General features: G+C 38.4%; 1 pseudogene; it reads left to right on the plus strand.

The window, feature by feature from the left end:
- Positions 1-9,912: 9,912 nt before the first annotated feature.
- On the plus strand, positions 9,913-14,761 carry LOC149178794 (protein RRC1-like; annotated as a pseudogene).
- Positions 14,762-17,553: the final 2,792 nt, after the last annotated feature.

Genomic DNA, 17,553 nt, shown 5'->3' on the forward strand with positions numbered 1-17,553 from the left:
GGCCCCCCTCAAGACAGTTAAGAATTTTTTTATTTATAGTCAGTGTTTCCACACATAATTCCCTTAGATTTGTCGATTCATTAAAGTATTCATGTTTTGATTTTTAGATATAGATTTGAAATTATTTTACTAATCATTTTATTGATCATGAAAGGATATATATCAGATGCATATGGATAGAGATTAATTAAAATGGCAGTAGGAATTTAAGATTTATATTGCAATAGATTTTCATCATAGTTTTCATAGAGATAAATTTATTTATGAGTACAATTTGAAGAGTGATTTTATTTAAGTACATGTGTGATTCTCATTCAAACAAGTGTGGGGTATGATTCTTATTCAAGCAAGTATGATTTCCATTTGAATGAATGTAATTTTAATGAATGATTTTCATTTAAAAAAGTGTGTTTGATTTTCATTACAACAGGTGTGATTTTACTTTAAGCAAGTATGTGAGTGATTTTATTTCAAACAAGTGTGAGTGCGACCTTATGAAGAAAGATTGAAGCTTCTTTCAAGTAGGATGAAATTGATATTTAAGTAAGGAGAGAATAATTGATTTCATTTGATGTAAGCAATTTGTTTGCTTATATAGTCGTAAAGAAACATGTGCATCTTGATAACTCAAATTGATTTAGGAATTTAATAAGTTACAAAGATTTTTAGCACATATAATGCACATACATTTCATCAATTTACTAGCCCTAGTTGATAATTTTATGTAAATAATTTAACATCAATTAAATTACCAAACATTTTGGCATCGTTTTTGGGGAATTGTGTATAGGAGTCTTTTTCTTTTGCTTTTTAAATGAAAAAAACAAACATTATATGAATAGACAAAGATATTCTAGAGGTAGATTTGTATGTAGAGGTAGAATTTTGATTCCAACATCATCACTCACCCCACCACAACCTCGTAGTGCCACACCATCCACCCAAACTCATATTCAACCTATTGCAGGAAAACACAAACTTCTTGAGGTACTTAGATCTGAAATCCAACCTAGAGATTCACCAACTTCATCAACTGAAGCCATAATAGAAGAAGAGGATCCTACATCCCCAACAAAAGGAGTAATTTTTCTATCTTCAACTGGAGAGCAACTTCTAGGACAAGAACTAGAAATCCCTAGTGAAGAAGAAGAGGAAGAAACTTATTTTAACATTCCATTTTTAAAAGAACTAGAAGAACTAGAAGAGGAATTAAAAAATCCAATTTTGGAACCTTACATTAGTTCTGAAGAATCTATAACGGTTGGAGAAGCACATAATGTGAATGGTGAACAACCTAGGATTGGAGGAGGAAGAGATGGAGGAAGAGGAAGAGGAGGTGGTAGCGGAGATCCAGAACCTTTTGGATTTCCCATCCTCGATGAAGACACCACAACCACAATGAAAAATATCTCACCCTCCATCCTTCCAAATTTTCATGGATTAAGGAGTGAAGATCTCGAAACATTTATGTTTGAATTTGAAGTATTGTATAGATCTTATGACTACTTTCTTGACACTCAAAAGTTGAAATTGTTTCCAACAAATCTTAAGGATGCAACATTAAAATAGTTCATGGGATTAGAATCACATTATATAAGAACATGGGAACAAACACTAGTACAAAGTGACTAATTAGTTACTAAAAAAATGACTAAAATTTGCATATAAACAAACAATTTTCAATCACTGACCAGTAGTAGCTAATTTATAGTATCTTATAACGTAACCAAATTTTAGTCATTTTTAGCGTAGACATTAACTGGTTGTCTCAATTTTATCATCTACTAGTATATTTAGTCATTAATTTGGTCATTAATTTAGTCATTGATTTAGTCATTAATTGCCACAATTAATGACCAAATATACAACAAAATATATTACTATATGATCATCCGAGAAAAACAATTAATGACCAAAGAAATATGACTATATTTTTTTCATGTTATAAGATATTGTAAATTAGCTACGAATAGTTGTATATATGCAAAATTTAGTTGTCATTTGTAGTCACAAAGTAATCATTTGCAGTAGTCATTTATATTTTTTTGTAGTTTCATATTCATTATATAAATCACTAATTTAGTAGTTTATGTTCATTTCATTTATTTTCATTAATAATCATTATAAACGACTAATTTAGCCATATATTCATTTTATTTGTGTTCAACATTAATCAATATAAACTACAAATTAAGTATTTTTAGATTGATTTTATGTGTTCATTATTAATCAACATAAAGTAATGAGTATGATTCTGTGACTAAATTAAAAAAATGGTATACAATATGCATTGGTTCGTCTAATATGAAAATAAAAAGTTACATGTGTTAATTAAAATACTAAACAATATCAAGTGCAACTATAAATAATTTGAACCACATAAATTATATTATATGAAATGTCAAGTATTACAATATGAGTTTCCAACTAAACATTGGTTGGACTACAATTTACACATGAAATGTTGTTTCATCACTACAAAACATTATCATTGTGTTGTCAAGTCATTTCAAGTGAATTCACCAACTCTGAAGACTTGAACATCAGTCTCTATATGTTTGTCTTATGTGGGATATTGGCTTTAAGGGTATCACTAGACCGGTCCTCTTCTCTCTCTTTTTGCATTTGTCACTCCAGTGTTAGTTTTCTCCTCTTTATTCAAATCATTCTCCTTACCATCAACACTGAGTTCTTTTTCTGAAAACAAAAGAAGATACAATGCAGAGTGTGAGACATTAAAGACGATGAATACTATAATATAAACTAAAGTAGACTATAAAGGATTTATATGACATATACCTCAACATCAACAATGTTAAATCCATTCGGGGAAAGTTTTGGTCTTATAAGGCTTTGATGGATGAGAGAGCTGAGCTCGAACTAGGGTTCTGAGAAAATCCTCAACGGCGCAGACTGCACAGCACGGAATACACTCTCGAGCTGAAAGGAAACCTCTGCAGCGTGATAGAGCTGCAGGACATTAGAGCGGCATAATGGAACATCCTCAGGGGAGGGCATCAGAGCCCTCCCCTTCGCAGCACAATCCTGAGCAAATGGTAATCTTTGGATCTGTCGATAAGGAGATTTTAAACAAAGGGAAAAAGCATCAGTATGATAACAAGGAGATGGGAAATCGGGAGGACAAAGACAGCAGTACACAAGATCGAAGAGAAACTCCAGAAGAAGGCCCGAAAATATCCTCAACAACATGCCGACCAGTGGCCAAAGAACGGCCCCGAATAGAGCTGCCGGGAGACAAGATTGACAGGCGAATAGAGTACATGAGAGATCATGCCCTCATTGGGAAGTTTATAGGGTTCTGGCCGACTGAGAAAGCCTTATATGGCTTGATAGCGGCGAAATGGAAACCCAAAGGAGATGTCACTCTACAGTTAGGGCCGAAAGGCTTCTTCACCGTGATCTTTTTCTGTCTAGAGGACAAATATAGGATTCTGGGAGCAGGGCCATACTTTTTTAACTCAGCGGGACTGTATTTGAGGGAATGGATCCCAAGATTTAACCCGGATAAAGAAGATCTCACATGGGCGCCGGTTTGGATCAGAATTTACTCTCTCCCAGATGAATATTGGGACGAGGACATTCTCAAGGGTATAGGAAACGGATTGGGAGAATACATCAGAGCGGCAGAAGAAACCAAATCGCGCAGATACACTTCCTATGCTCGAATTTGCGTCTTCATGCGCCTGAATGAAGCTTTACCAGAGTCGGTAACTCTCTCCCACCGAGATGAAGAATGGATCCAGCCTCTCGACTATGAACACGTACCCTTTCGTTGCAGAAAGTGCCATGCTATGGGGCATCTTTTCAGGGACTGCCCTCTGAACGCCAAAGCCAATATCCCTAACCCCTTTGAAACCCTAACCCAGGAAGGCTTCACCAAAGTCCCTAGCCGAAAGCGCTCGCATAAAAAGCCCCCGAATGGGAACAAACCCATGCAAACTAGTACCCATGGACCAGTAACTAAGAACAGCTTCGATATTCTTGCTCAGACCTCCGATGAGCAACCCCTGATCACTGAGACCAACCCTGCTCATCCTTCTTCCTCCTCCCATCCCCCTCCCTCAGCTCCCCCCTCCAAATCTCAACCCCCCATAATCATTCCAACTATCCTCAGCAGAAGTCAGAAAGAAACAGCAGAGATTCACAAGGATATGGAAGTCGACGGAAGGGAAAACCTCCCCCAGGACTCAGAGATCAATATAGAAGGAAGCAGCCAAGTGCAACAAATGGAATAAGAGCCAGAAAGCATAGATCTAAATGGCCTAGATATACTGGAATTAGAACTAGCATGCAAAAAGAAAGCATACGATACAATACAAGAGGATCAACTCAATAAGCTGGAAGTGGTCATCTCGAGGGCCTATCATCAGCACCAACTAGGGATACAACTAGGAAGTCATTGGGATGGCAGCCTACCCCCAAAAGACACTAAAAAGAGAGGAAGAAAAACAGATCTCCAGCAAACGATCGAGATTGGGAAAATCCTGGTCGATTTAGGCAGGTATGCTAAATTGACGAAGTACTACAAGCCCTCTATCAATAGTTGAACCATGAAGCTAGTATCATGGAACTTAAGAGGGCTCAACAGCCCTGGAAAACTCAGAATGTTAAAAAACATGATTAAAATGGAAAAGCCGCAGATGTGCTTTCTCCAGGAAACCAAGTGTAATAGCTCTACACTAGGAAGTATACTCTCCAAAGCATGGCCAGGTTGTCGCTCGGTTGCAGTCAACGCCTCGGGAGCCTCAGGAGGGCTTGCTATAGTATGGAATACCCAAGCGGTAACCCTCTCAGATTTTCATGCCTCTCATCACCTCATACAGGCGGCCTTTCACATATTGGGTACCAACATTCATGGCAATTTATCAAATGTATATTTCCCGCAAGACACAGGAAGCAAAATTGCGCTCCTTGACACTATAGAAGCTCTGAGCAATAACAGAAGGCACCCACTATGGATTGTTGGAGGAGATTTTAACATGATCACTAAAATCGAGGAGAAGATCGGAGGGAGAATCAGAATGGATCCAGAAGTTGCTCGCTTCAAGGACTTCATCTAGACAGCGTCTCTCATAGATCTGCCATTCTGTAATGGTACTTTCACTTGGAGCAATCACAGAGCTGGAAAACATCAAATTGCCTACAAATTGGATCGCTTCCTCATCTCAGACAACGCGGTTCATCTTGGAGGAGACATTTCAGCTGCAATACTTGTGCACACAGGGTCGGATCACTGGCCGATCGCTCTACAATGGCAAAGACCAGGTGACTTGACAAAAAGACCCTTCCGCTTTGAAGGGTTTTGGCTTTCGCACCCTACATTCAAAGACTTTGTTAAGACCACATGGGCATCCTTCGTCCCTCCAGAAGGATCAAAAATGTATCAGTTCCAACAGAAGCTAAGATTTCTAAAAACTCACCTAAAGAGATGGAATAGGGAGACCTTCGGAAATATTTTTAAGGCGCAACAAGAGTTAAATCAGGAACTGGTAGATCTCCAACAAAAAATAATCACAGAGGGGCATACGGAGGCAACCCTGGAACAGGAACGACACATCCACAACCAGCTCGAGGAAAGGAGAAAGCAGGAGGAAATCTATTGGAAGCAAAAATCACGGGTTAGATGGTTGAAGGAGGGAGAGCGTAACACCAAATTCTTCCACAGAACCATGGTGCAGAGAAGGATGCATAATAGTATACCTTTCATCCAGAATCGAGAAGGGGCAAAAGTAGAGAAGCATGAGGAAATCGAAGAGGTACTCCTCAATCACTTCCAACATGTCCACCATGAACATGTAGAAGATCGGCAACAGGCTATTGGAAAAATAACCAGCAACGTGCCAAAGCTCATCACGTAGGAGCACAATGAGCTTCTCCTACGCCCTATTCTCCCCCAGGAAGTGGATGAGGCAATGTCCCAACTTAAAGAAGGAAAGGCCCCTGGCCCAAATGGATTCACTACCACGTTCTTTCATGCTTTCTGGGATATGATAAAGCTGGAGGTTTGGCAGATTGTAGAAGAATCAAGGGCCCTACGCTGGCTACTTTCCTCCCTCAACTCCACCTTCATCACTCTCGTCCCTAAAGAGGAGGATTCTATCACCCCTGATAAATTCAGGCCAATAGCACTCTGTAACGTCATTTACAAAGTCATATCTAAAGTTATTGCAAACAGGCTAAAGCCCCTCTTACCTCTACTCATCTCACCGGAACAGTCGGGGTACGTGGAAGGAAGACAGATAATGGATGGCATTCTCCTCACGCACGAGATAATACACTCCCTCAAGCACTCAAAGCAAGCAGGTATGATACTCAAACTGGATCTATCTAAAGCGTTCGATAAACTCAGATGGACATATATTCAACATATGTTAAAAGCTTTTGGATTTTGCTCCATATGGATCTGATGGGTCATGAGTCTAATTACCTCCACTCACTTCTCCATCTTAGTGAACGGTATCCCCTCCCGCCCCTTCGAACCCTCTCGAGGTATTAGGCAAGGGGACCCCCTATCCCCCTTCCTATTTGTTCTTATGGCTGAGGGTCTAGGTCATCACATCAAACACGCCCTCCATTCCCAACAGCTCAAAGGCATTTCTGTTCACAACACCCCTGCCACCTCTCATCAGCAGTTCATTGATGATACCATGCTTTTTGGTTACCCCTCTGTCCAGGAAGCCTCGTGCTTAAAAACCCTTCTCAATGATTTCTCTGAAGCCTCAGGCACCAATGTCAATTGCTCCAAATCGCAGATTTTCTTCTTTCACACTCCTCCTTCTGTCAAATCTGCTGTCACTCGCATTCTGGGCTTTCCCTCTGCAACCCTCCCCTCTAAATATCTTGGAGCTCCCCTAACTGCCTCAGCCATAAAGCATCCCGCTTGGCGTTCTCTCCTAGAGAAGCTTGATTCCCGTCTCAACCTTTGGACGTACAGATCTCTAAATTTAGCCAGTCGTGTGGTGCTCATCAAGTCTGTCCTTCAGGCCATGCCTCTTTACCTTTTCTCAATCCTTGCAGCGCCAAAATGGGTTCTAAAAAGAATAAGGAACCTTCAGCATGACTTTCTATGGGGCAGCTCGGCAACTAACTGCAAGTGGGCACTGGTTAAATGGACTACTTTCTGCATGCCCAAAGACAAGGGTGGCATCGGGTTGAGGGACCCAGAGTACAGCAATTCCATTATGAACGCCAAAATCTGGTGGCAATGGGTCACTAATCCAGAAAAGCCTTGGGTAAAAATATGGACAGCCAAATACGCCAACAATAGACCTCAGGAAGAGCTCATCAGATTTACTCCCACTGACAAGGGGTCGCTAATCTGGAATGCGGCCAAACAGCACTATCAGCTAATTCAGCAGCACAACTTCTGGGAAATAAGGAATGGTCGCACGAAAAGATTCTGGACAGATGCCTGGAACCAAATGCCCAAGCTTACTAGTGTTCTGCATCCATCTCTGATACCCGACAGGCAGGAGCAGCAGCAGGAAAAAATCCAACAATTTTGGACGCAGGGGATGGAGCATGGCTTCAAGAAATGGAGACAGAGTAACCAAATACTCAATAACACAAATACCTGGGAGGTAGAAGAGTTGGAGAAAGAATTAAGGAAAAGAAGCATTAGGCATGATGAAGGCAATGACATCCTCAGATGGGGATACCAACCCAAAGGGACCTACACCACCTCCGAAGCTTACAAATTGGTTTGCAACTTCCCCACTCCTTCAGATCCAATATGGAGCAAAATTTGGGGTCTCGGATCCTGGCCCAAAATCTCCTTCTTCCTCTGGCTGGTAGGACATAAAAGAATTCTCACATGGGATAAACTAAGGAGATGAAACTTTCATGGTCCTTCTATCTGTCACAACTGCAATCAAAACGAAGAAACTCTCCAACACCTCCTGGACACTTGCCCACTAGCCAATCAGTTATGGGAAAAGGTGAGCTTCAGATGCCAAAAAAGATGCAGAATGGAGAACGACATCATCAACTCCATAAGACAATGGCCACAGAACCCTTACAAAAGCGAGCTACTCAACTATCTATGGAACATCATCCCCGGAATTGTCCTATGGAACATTTGGAAGGAAAGGAACAAACGTATATTCAAAAACAAGCACTCTCCAAATGAAGAAATATGGAACAGGCTACTTGGGAATCTCAAAGAAACGATGTCGCTACGATCCTGGACAAAGGAGGATCTCCCCTCTACAGATAATGAGAAAAGCATTCTTGACAATTGGCAACTGCATCTACCTCAAGAATTTCCCAAGAATGGCCCTTCTAAAAGCAGCATCAAGGATAACAGCCTCTGGAACGCCCCCCCTAAATTCTCATACAAACTCAACTTTGATGGGGCTTCCAAAGGCAATCCTGGAGCAGCTGGATTTGGAAGAATATTGAGGAATCATGAAGGCACTCCTCTGCAGGTTTACTTTGGAAACATTGGGTGGGATACCAACAACTCCGCAGAGCTAGAGGGACTCTGGCAAGGTCTCCTTCTCGCCTGGAAACTCAACCTTCAACCCCTGATAGTAGAAGGCGGTTCCCAGATCCTTATGAACATGGCTACGCGCATACAGAACGGCTCTCAAGCCAGGAAAGTTGCATCCAGTTGGAGGCTAGAAGTGAGGCTGAATGCTATTGAACAAGAATTGCGCAATAACAGGGCCATCTCCTTCAATCACATAAAGAGAGAGGGCAACAAGGTAGCTGACCTCCTGGCCAACATAGGGGTAGAAAATGAACAGACCCTCCTATCAGGAAACTTGGATATCATTCCAAACAATCTCCAGGTCCAGGAATGCGAAAGCCTGATCCAAAGAGATGCAGTTTCCCCGGATGCGGGTGACACGACGGTAAGCTACGAGGAGCCACATGCTAGACATGTGCTGCCTCAGGTGTAAGGTTGGCATTCAATGCCCGATCGCCGCCAAGGAATATATGGTAAGGTTTACCGCAGGTTTGCATTCATTGCTCCGTTCAAGCTGTGGGCTCGACTGCAACGAGCAGTTATGGCGTTCGAGGATCGAGGTTACGATGCAGCGGTTAAAAAAGGTGATGGGGGGGCTCAGCATAAGCTGCTTCATGCTCAGCGTTCGGCATTCACCGTTCAGGCCCTCGCCTGGTCTTCGGCTCTCCGGGAGACAATACCTGCCGTCCCTCTGTTTACTGTATGCAATCTCAAGTTTGAAGGGCCTCTGTGTCAATCCCGCCTCTGTGTCAATACCTGCCGCCCGCTCGCCTCTTTGTCAATTCCGCCTCCCCACCCCGCTCTGCTCATTTCCCTCGGCGCTCCTGCAAAAATGGTCAGGCCTCGACAGCGATTGCTCAGCCGTCGAGGCTCTGCACGCGGAGGGTCCTCTCGGCCTCCTGTTGACGATCCTCACTCCCATTGCTGTTGCTGCCGATGCCATCGCTTTACTGCAGCCAATCCTATCCAATCCAGACAATTCATGGACTCTAGCAGCCCAGACCCTGACTCAGCTCCTTCGCCAGCCTTTGGTTCAGCCATTTTTACCTTCAGCAGCTCGATGGACAGACCCCGTATCAATGCCCATGTTTCGGTACTTTTTCTGGAGGAAGCACAATCCGACAGCGAAGAGCTCCGCGGCAAAGGGACGCAACAGGGCGAAAGGTCAGAATTTGTCCAGGCCATGCCTGGGAAGGATGCAGAACAGGCCCCCAGCCTTCCCCAGCCTCAGGAAGCGCCCACGTCCAAGAAGGACGACATCAACCTGGACCCCTTCCCTTCTGTGGAGGAAATGGAACAATTTGGGTGGTGCCCGATCGTCGAAGAGGAGCCGGAGGAATAGCTGGCCTTCCGAGCAGCATTACCCACTCCAGCAACACTCAGGTTTTGCTTCGGCTTTCGGTTTATGTTATTTGGTCTTAATGCTTGTTCGTGTCATGTTTTTTGGGGCCCCTGCGTGGGAAAATGTTGTTGGCTATCTGCTGCCCCTGAGCGGGCTATCTAGTTCGAACTGGTTGCTCTTTTTTGAAGGACAAGGAACCCCTGCGTGGGATGTTTTGGTTAGTTATGGCACCTCTGCGAAGGTGGCTCTTTTGATCTCTTACAGTCCAGAGTGCCAAGGTTTGGCCTCTGGGGATGAAACTCTATGATTGTAATGTCTTTCCAGTTACTGTATATAATAGATTAGTTTTTTAGCGAGAAAAAGAAAACAATGTTAAATCCATTCTTCCCCATAAAAGAAAGAAACTCGAACAAGTTACCTCCAGTTGAGCGATAGTGGCCACTATGTGGCCAGATGACCTATATAAACAAATAAAATTCACCATAGAAATAGCACCTTAGTAAGTTAGTATTCAACCTTTAGGAAAATCTTAGGCATAATCCTGCCAACTAAGTTACATGCTAAAAAGCTCAAGATGTAAATAACTTGTGAAAACAAATAATATGAGGTGTGATGTCCAATCCTTGTCATTTTATTCATAACAAAATTTTATTCTCTAACGCATGAACTTGGTCAAGTATATAAACAACCTGTGCTCAAATAACAACATGAAAGTAAACTTTCTAATAGTCATGAAAATGTTTCAACACAAAACAATTAAAAGGATTTTAATCAGTGTCGTGTAATACTAATTTCATTTTCAAGCTTTGGTTGTTGTTTAAATAGACATGATACAAAGTATTTTCAATTTCATTATTAAGATACAAAGAAAAATCAAAATAAGTGTTCAAAACATAATCAAACAATAAACAGAGGATATTATGGAATGGACATTACAATTATAAAAAAATTTCTACCTATCCATCGATATCTTATCGGGCATTCTTAAAACATTTTCTTGCCCAAAATAACCATGAGGTGAAAGAATCACAACATTAAAAACCAATATAGGAATATCTACTAGAACCATTTCCAAAGTCGATGGCTCAAGTGCCTGAAGGATCTCCAACAACAAATGAATCATATCCAAGACATGATCTTTAATTGTCTCCCCATCCTTTTTCCAATCACATTTCATGCACCCTGCCCACACTAGATTCAAGTAACAATCAAATGAAGGCATTGACATTTGTCTTTATCTTTTATATCTATAAAATTTGAATCTAATTTTCTTTGGGAACATATTAATTCGTATTTAAATCCTTCCTATCATGAGAAGGTATCAATCAAGTAGGACATAAAAAAATCGACCTCAATGAGGTCCTCCAACAATTTCTACAATATCAATATTTTTCTTGTTGTGATATATTGGATAGAAAAAATAACATATCTACAAAAGAAAAATATATATATTACTTATGTTCAAACTATGGTGTATTCTTAGGTAGCTTTTTAAGATGTCCCTCTGCCTTTACTAAAGCGGATTGTAGCTTGGTTAAACTCTATAACCTTTCATTCAACATCAATTTTTGCAAGATAAATGTCACACATTATTCTTTCCCATTTCTCAACATGCTACATATGATAAATTGAAAGTCACATCAAAGCAAGAGAAAACCCTTTTCTAACCAAAACAAACAAACAAATAGTGCCTCTAATAAAACTTCACACCTTAGAAATTACTCTCCCAAATGCTTAGACTAAAGGTGATATTCTTTGAATCATCTTTAATTCATATTTAATCGGATATTCGTATGTTTACCATGACATCAATTTGGTGCTAAAATAAATATATAAATCAAGGTTACTATGACTAAAATTCAAGTATAATTCAAAAAATTAATGTCATTCCAAGGTATGTAGAGAGAAACATCTTCATAATTAGGATTCTCTATTTTAGATTTATTTGAGTTGAGTTGGTATTTGAATATATATTTATCTCTAAAGATGTGAAATAGAAAGATGAGAATTGAAATAGCCCTGTGAATGTTTAATTAATTCATATTATATATCTCTAAAATAGCCAGGTCATCCTTCTCTACTATTTGATAGAGATGTGTCGTGCATAGAATAATAATGAATTAACTATCAAACACAATTATGCAATATATTAACCAAGGAAGGAAAAATGACATGGATATGATATTTGTGTGCTCGAAGGAAATCCAATAATGGTTGCGTTCTTTCTTTATCATGAAATAGTATTGAAGACAAATGTCAGTTCAAAAATTGAACTCCGTTACCAATATGAGATTGCCATGTTGGCTAAGGAAAGGATGAATTGAAGAGCATAAGGTCTAGCTCCAATGCATAGTTATCCTTCTCACTACAAAATACAAAGTTTTCATCATTTGCTTATCTAGGAAAAAACAAAAGCAAGTTTGTATTTGTGTACTTGTGATAGAATTGAAAAGGAAAGCACTAGTGGAAATCAAAGTATGTTGTCCCATCATCCAACCTACACGAAAAACATATATATTTAGTTATTGACTATTATGAAAATAAAATGTAAAGCCCACTCAGCTCGATATTGACATGACATATGTGTAATGAACTAGTACAATAGAAGCATGCTAACTCAGAAACAAGAGATGATAAAAAAGAATAATGGAGAATTTTTTCCTGCCACATAAGTGGCATGCATAAAATTTCCACAGAATACATCCAAAAAAGGAGAAGAAATTATGGAAAAATAACATTCATTAGTGTTTTATACCCTCTGTAAAACATGTAGCCTGGGGAAGTAGAGGAGGCCAAATGTAGCAGGATTCCAATTGTGTGGGATATAAAAACAGAAATGTGGGAAAACACACCTACCAATTCACGAAATCTCACTCAAAATAATAGAACATGTTGAGGATAGTAATGATGAAAACAAAGCATGTATGAAGATAAAGTGCCTTTAACTTGCATTGAGATTCAGATTCTCCATGTTTTCTAATTTTATGAAAACAATCAAGAATATCTTGGGTCTACAGCTAAAAGACTATAGTTTGTCCTTTCCATAAATTACTTGAAAATTTATATAGTCCAGAGGATTTTCAAATCCAAATCTCAACATTATACATGTAGCTTTGATTTCTCCAGTTTGGTATACATTTATTTTTGTTGGTCTTCATACAATCAATATTTAGGTTCTTTATGATTCCATAGGAACTGACCCATCCTAAAGGTAGGCTAAAATTTGACTTTTTAAATAAATCCCTCCCTCGAATCTTTGTAACATGATTTATTTCATGCTTGTGAAAAAAATATGCATCTTTCGTTGCAAGCAATAACTATTATAAACATATTTCCAAAAAAATCTTGTTTGTCAATTCAGAATACGTCTAAGTTCCCCCACTCGTGTGATTAAATCTGAAGATGTAAATTAGCATGAGAAACCCTCAAATGCAACTTACACTTCTAGTAGGACCAGGAGAATGGATCAAGAACATGCCTTAACAGAGGGCCAAAGAGATAAATTTGAGGACATCCTTCATCATTTAACCTTGGAGAGAAATAAGATAAAAGAAGAAATGTGGTTTTCTTTAGACAATGTCGATGCAACTAATTAGGTAGTTGAGGTACTTACAAAGTCTTTGACTCTAAAGGAGATGCTTATTCCCACGAAAGTTGCAAGTCTTATGTTAGTTCTTGATATTCTTCACAATAGTAGTGCTCTTGTGAAAAGTGCTTCAGCATATAGGATAGAGTTTGAAGCAAAATGCTTGATATTATGAACAGATTTAATGACTTATACCGAAACATCACTAATCGGATTACTACATAAGCTTTGAGGGAGAGAGTGATGAAATCTCTCCAGGTTTGGTTAGACTACTAAATTCTATTTTCATATGCTTATGTGAATGGAATGAGAGATATATTTCTTCGGTCTGGAAATTCAAGTGTCCCTCCTTTTCATTCGATATGTGGAGATGCCCCACCATTGAAGCACCTTGATAGTTCTGAATCCAATCTTACAGACATAACAGATGGATCTGGTCCAAATCAAGATGTTGCTCTAGATATTGGAGAGGGAGCAACAACTCGAGAATTGTTTAGTATTCTTGTTGTGGATCTTGAAAGACGGTGAAGGAAAAATGGTTTATCTATTTATGGTGGTAGGGAGGTAATGTTTTCCCAATTTCTTAGCGTAGAAGAAGACGAGAAGCATAAGAACCAAGATTGAGATGAGGATGTCAGGTATGGGTATAACTTTGGAATTAGATGGAGGCATGCAAAAGAAACCAATGCTTATTTAAAATTGGGAGCATAGGTGAAGAAAGAAAATCCATACTTAATGATGATAAGGACTATATGTCCAGATCTAGGAAAAATGTTCAGGAAGAATCATCTTTATGGTTGTGGGCTGAGGAATGTGAATCAATGGATGCCTCTTGCAGTGGAACTTTACCAAAAAATGATGGTGTGGTGGGGACCTCAAAGTCATCAATCCCACATCTAGATCTAAAACCTTTAACAAGAAATTCTATGAAAATACATCCTGTATTATAGGCTTCAAAGTGGACTCATGAGGATGGTGGAACTGATACAGAGGACAAGGTACATCTTAAGCTACTTGGTTTGAATTATGCTTCTTTTCGTAGAGATGACATATTTGGGGGTTCTGGCAAAGAAGACAAACAAGAAGTCATAATGGATAACAATGCTTCTACTCTTAATGATAGTGGAATGGATGAAGGACACAGGTGATTCTCCTTGCCTCTAGGATGCTAATTTATTTTGTTCATTTATATATATACCATCTGGTTTGATACTGTAAACATTTAATATTAGTAAAAATCTACATTAAATGGAGGTAACATTCATGCAGTATCATGAGTCCCTTGAAGAACGTGGCACTAAGAATGCCGAAGAAATTGAAAGAAAAGTCTCTTCCCACATGAATAGATTAGAAGTTGAATATGGGTTAATAGACCTTGTGAATAATAAAGATAGTAGATTAGATTCTGGATACTATAAGTATTCGTCTCGTATGGTAGGTAATGCATGAAATTGTATATCTATTGGATTGCATTTTATTGAAGTGGGTTCCATATGAAGTCTCTCGTGCTTGGAAATTGCATCTCATTTTAAGTCAGGTTTATGACAAATGGTATCTACATGATTAATATCTTTGTGGCTTACCTATTTTACTTTATGATGGGAATTGTAGCAAGAGTTCCCCACACAGACTAAGTAAAGACCGGGAAATAGAGGATAGAGAAAAGGGTTTTTATGGGGATGTAGAATGAGATCCTAATATTGTTTCTGCTCATTGTGAAAGAGATGGTAATAGAGACAGGCTTCATGATTCTGATGTTGGAAGGGGGAGAGGGAGGAACGACAATAGATAACATGAAAATCATGGAAAGGATAGGGACAAAGATAGGGAGAGGGGCAAGGGAAGAGAGAGGGATATTGATCATGATAAACAAAGAGAGAGAGAGAAAAGGAAAGGGATTAGCTCCCATTGTTTCAAATGGTTTTGTTCTTTAGCTAGCTAGCCTTATAAAGGAGTATTCCAACCATCAGAGTTTATGTAGTGGAGCATAACTATTACTGTATTATATGTATTTTCTTTTCTGAACTCAGGGGTCATGGAAGTGAATTATCTGAAATACATTGTCATTATCATGTGACTAAGTGACATGTTTCATGGAATCTACTGAGGGACCTTAATTGTAATTTTTCCATGATTGCATGTGTCATTGTTAGTGAGTGTATTTGATTGCTCGCCTCTTTATGCCATTCTTATGTTTTCCAATTTAAATGCTTTGAAGGCTATAAAGTCTATAGGCATTTTAGTCTCTTTATAAACAAAACCTTTTTAGATTTAACCAGTGAAGATACTGATATACTCTGCAAAAATGAGATTAAACACAAATATAGTGGTGAGCATTTGAAAGATGAGAATGCTTGTAACAATTTGATAGGTGAGCCTAACTATTTTAGAATCAAGCCATGAAAAGATAATACTACATGCAAGGATGATTTGATTATAATAGTCATTAGTAAACACACACTTTTTTTAGTAATGCTTGCATGAATATCTTTATTCTTCATTTCTTTGTGTGTTGATCGATTTCTCTATTTTTTGTAATTATAAATAAATATTGAAAAATATATTGAAGGGTAATATGGGAATATTCCCCTTATCCTCTCACAGGGTGGAATCTAAACATATGCTTACTATCATAAATTACTAGTAAACATCCCCTGATTTTCAACCAATGTTTGCATGAAGATAAGTCACCCTTCATATGAAAATTATATAGAGAATCATACTTCAATATTAATGACCATATATATTATTTTGAATTTATTATTAAAGGCTATCTTTTTCTTTTATGCTTGGGCCTTCTTTAATGTGTTAAAAAACCTTGATGGGATGTGTAGACTTCAAAACTAATTTCTAATACCTTCCAGAAAACTTTGATTGCAATTGTCAAACCATCTTGCAATAATTCTATTTAGAGTTACCTAGGCTATCTACAGAACATTGACTCAATCTTTAGTTTTACTTGAATGATGCATCACAACTTTGGATGAGTGAAATTATATTTTATATAAATATATTGATTTTGAATCATCATATCTTCAATTATTGACTATATATTTTTTTATCTAGGTGGATACCACCACATTTACCACAAAATCATACAAAGAGTTGAGAGCATGAGAAAGCCTCAACTACAACTTACACTACTAGAAGGACCAGGGTAAGCACAATATCATCCATTGGGATTGATTTTTTTTTAATACTTTATTAAAGGTAATTTAAATCTTTTTGAGACATTGACACCAATTGACTTTTAGTAATGTTAAACTTCACCAAATATTCTGAAGGGTCAACATCTAATCAAATTTCTTTGAGTTTGAAGTTTGAATAGCTTTCTACCCCATTGTTTATGATTTGTAGTCTGATGTAATTGTACCAGAGAGTGGATCAGGAACGTGCCTTAACAAAGGGTCAAAGAGATGAATTTGAAGACATGGTTCATGCTTTAACCTTGGAAAGAAATTAGATAAAATAAGCAATGGGGTTTCCTCTAGAAAATGTTGATGATGCTGGTGAGGTATTATTCTCATGATGATGATGTAGTTGTGGACTTTATCTTGTCTCTTGTTTAAGCACTTTGACAAAAAAGATTTCTTTATAACTTAATTGGTGTGTTGAATGCATTGTAGGTAGTTGAGGTGCTTACAAATTCTTTGACTCTAAAGTAGATGCCTATTCCAACTAAAGTTTCAAGGCTCGTGTTAGTTTCTGATATTCTTCACAATAGCAATGCTCCTATGAAAAAAGCTTTTGCATATAGGACAAAGTTTGAAGCAACATTTCCTAATATTATGTAATGCTATAAAGCACGAAGCATGTCCTCAAATTCATCTCTTCTTCCATCTGTTAAGGCACATTCCTGATGCACTCTCTGGTAAAATTACATTATACTACAAATTAGAAACATCAGGGTAGAAAGTTGTTCAAACTTCTACAATGGTAGTGCTCATATGAAAAATTATTTTGCATATAAGACGAATTCTGAAGCATCATTTCCCTATATTATGGAAAGCTATAATGACTTATACTGAAACATCAATGGTCAGATTACTACAGAATATTTGAAGGTTTGTAAGTTTCTAATATGCATATCATAATAAGTGTAAAGTAGAAGAGCGGAGGATATAGAGAAGAGGA

The sequence above is a fragment of the Pinus tabuliformis genome, chromosome 4_1, assembly GCF_031772625.1.
Source record: "Pinus tabuliformis cultivar Carrire ecotype Pingquan chromosome 4_1, CPIR1, whole genome shotgun sequence".
NCBI lineage: Eukaryota > Viridiplantae > Streptophyta > Pinopsida > Pinales > Pinaceae > Pinus > Pinus tabuliformis.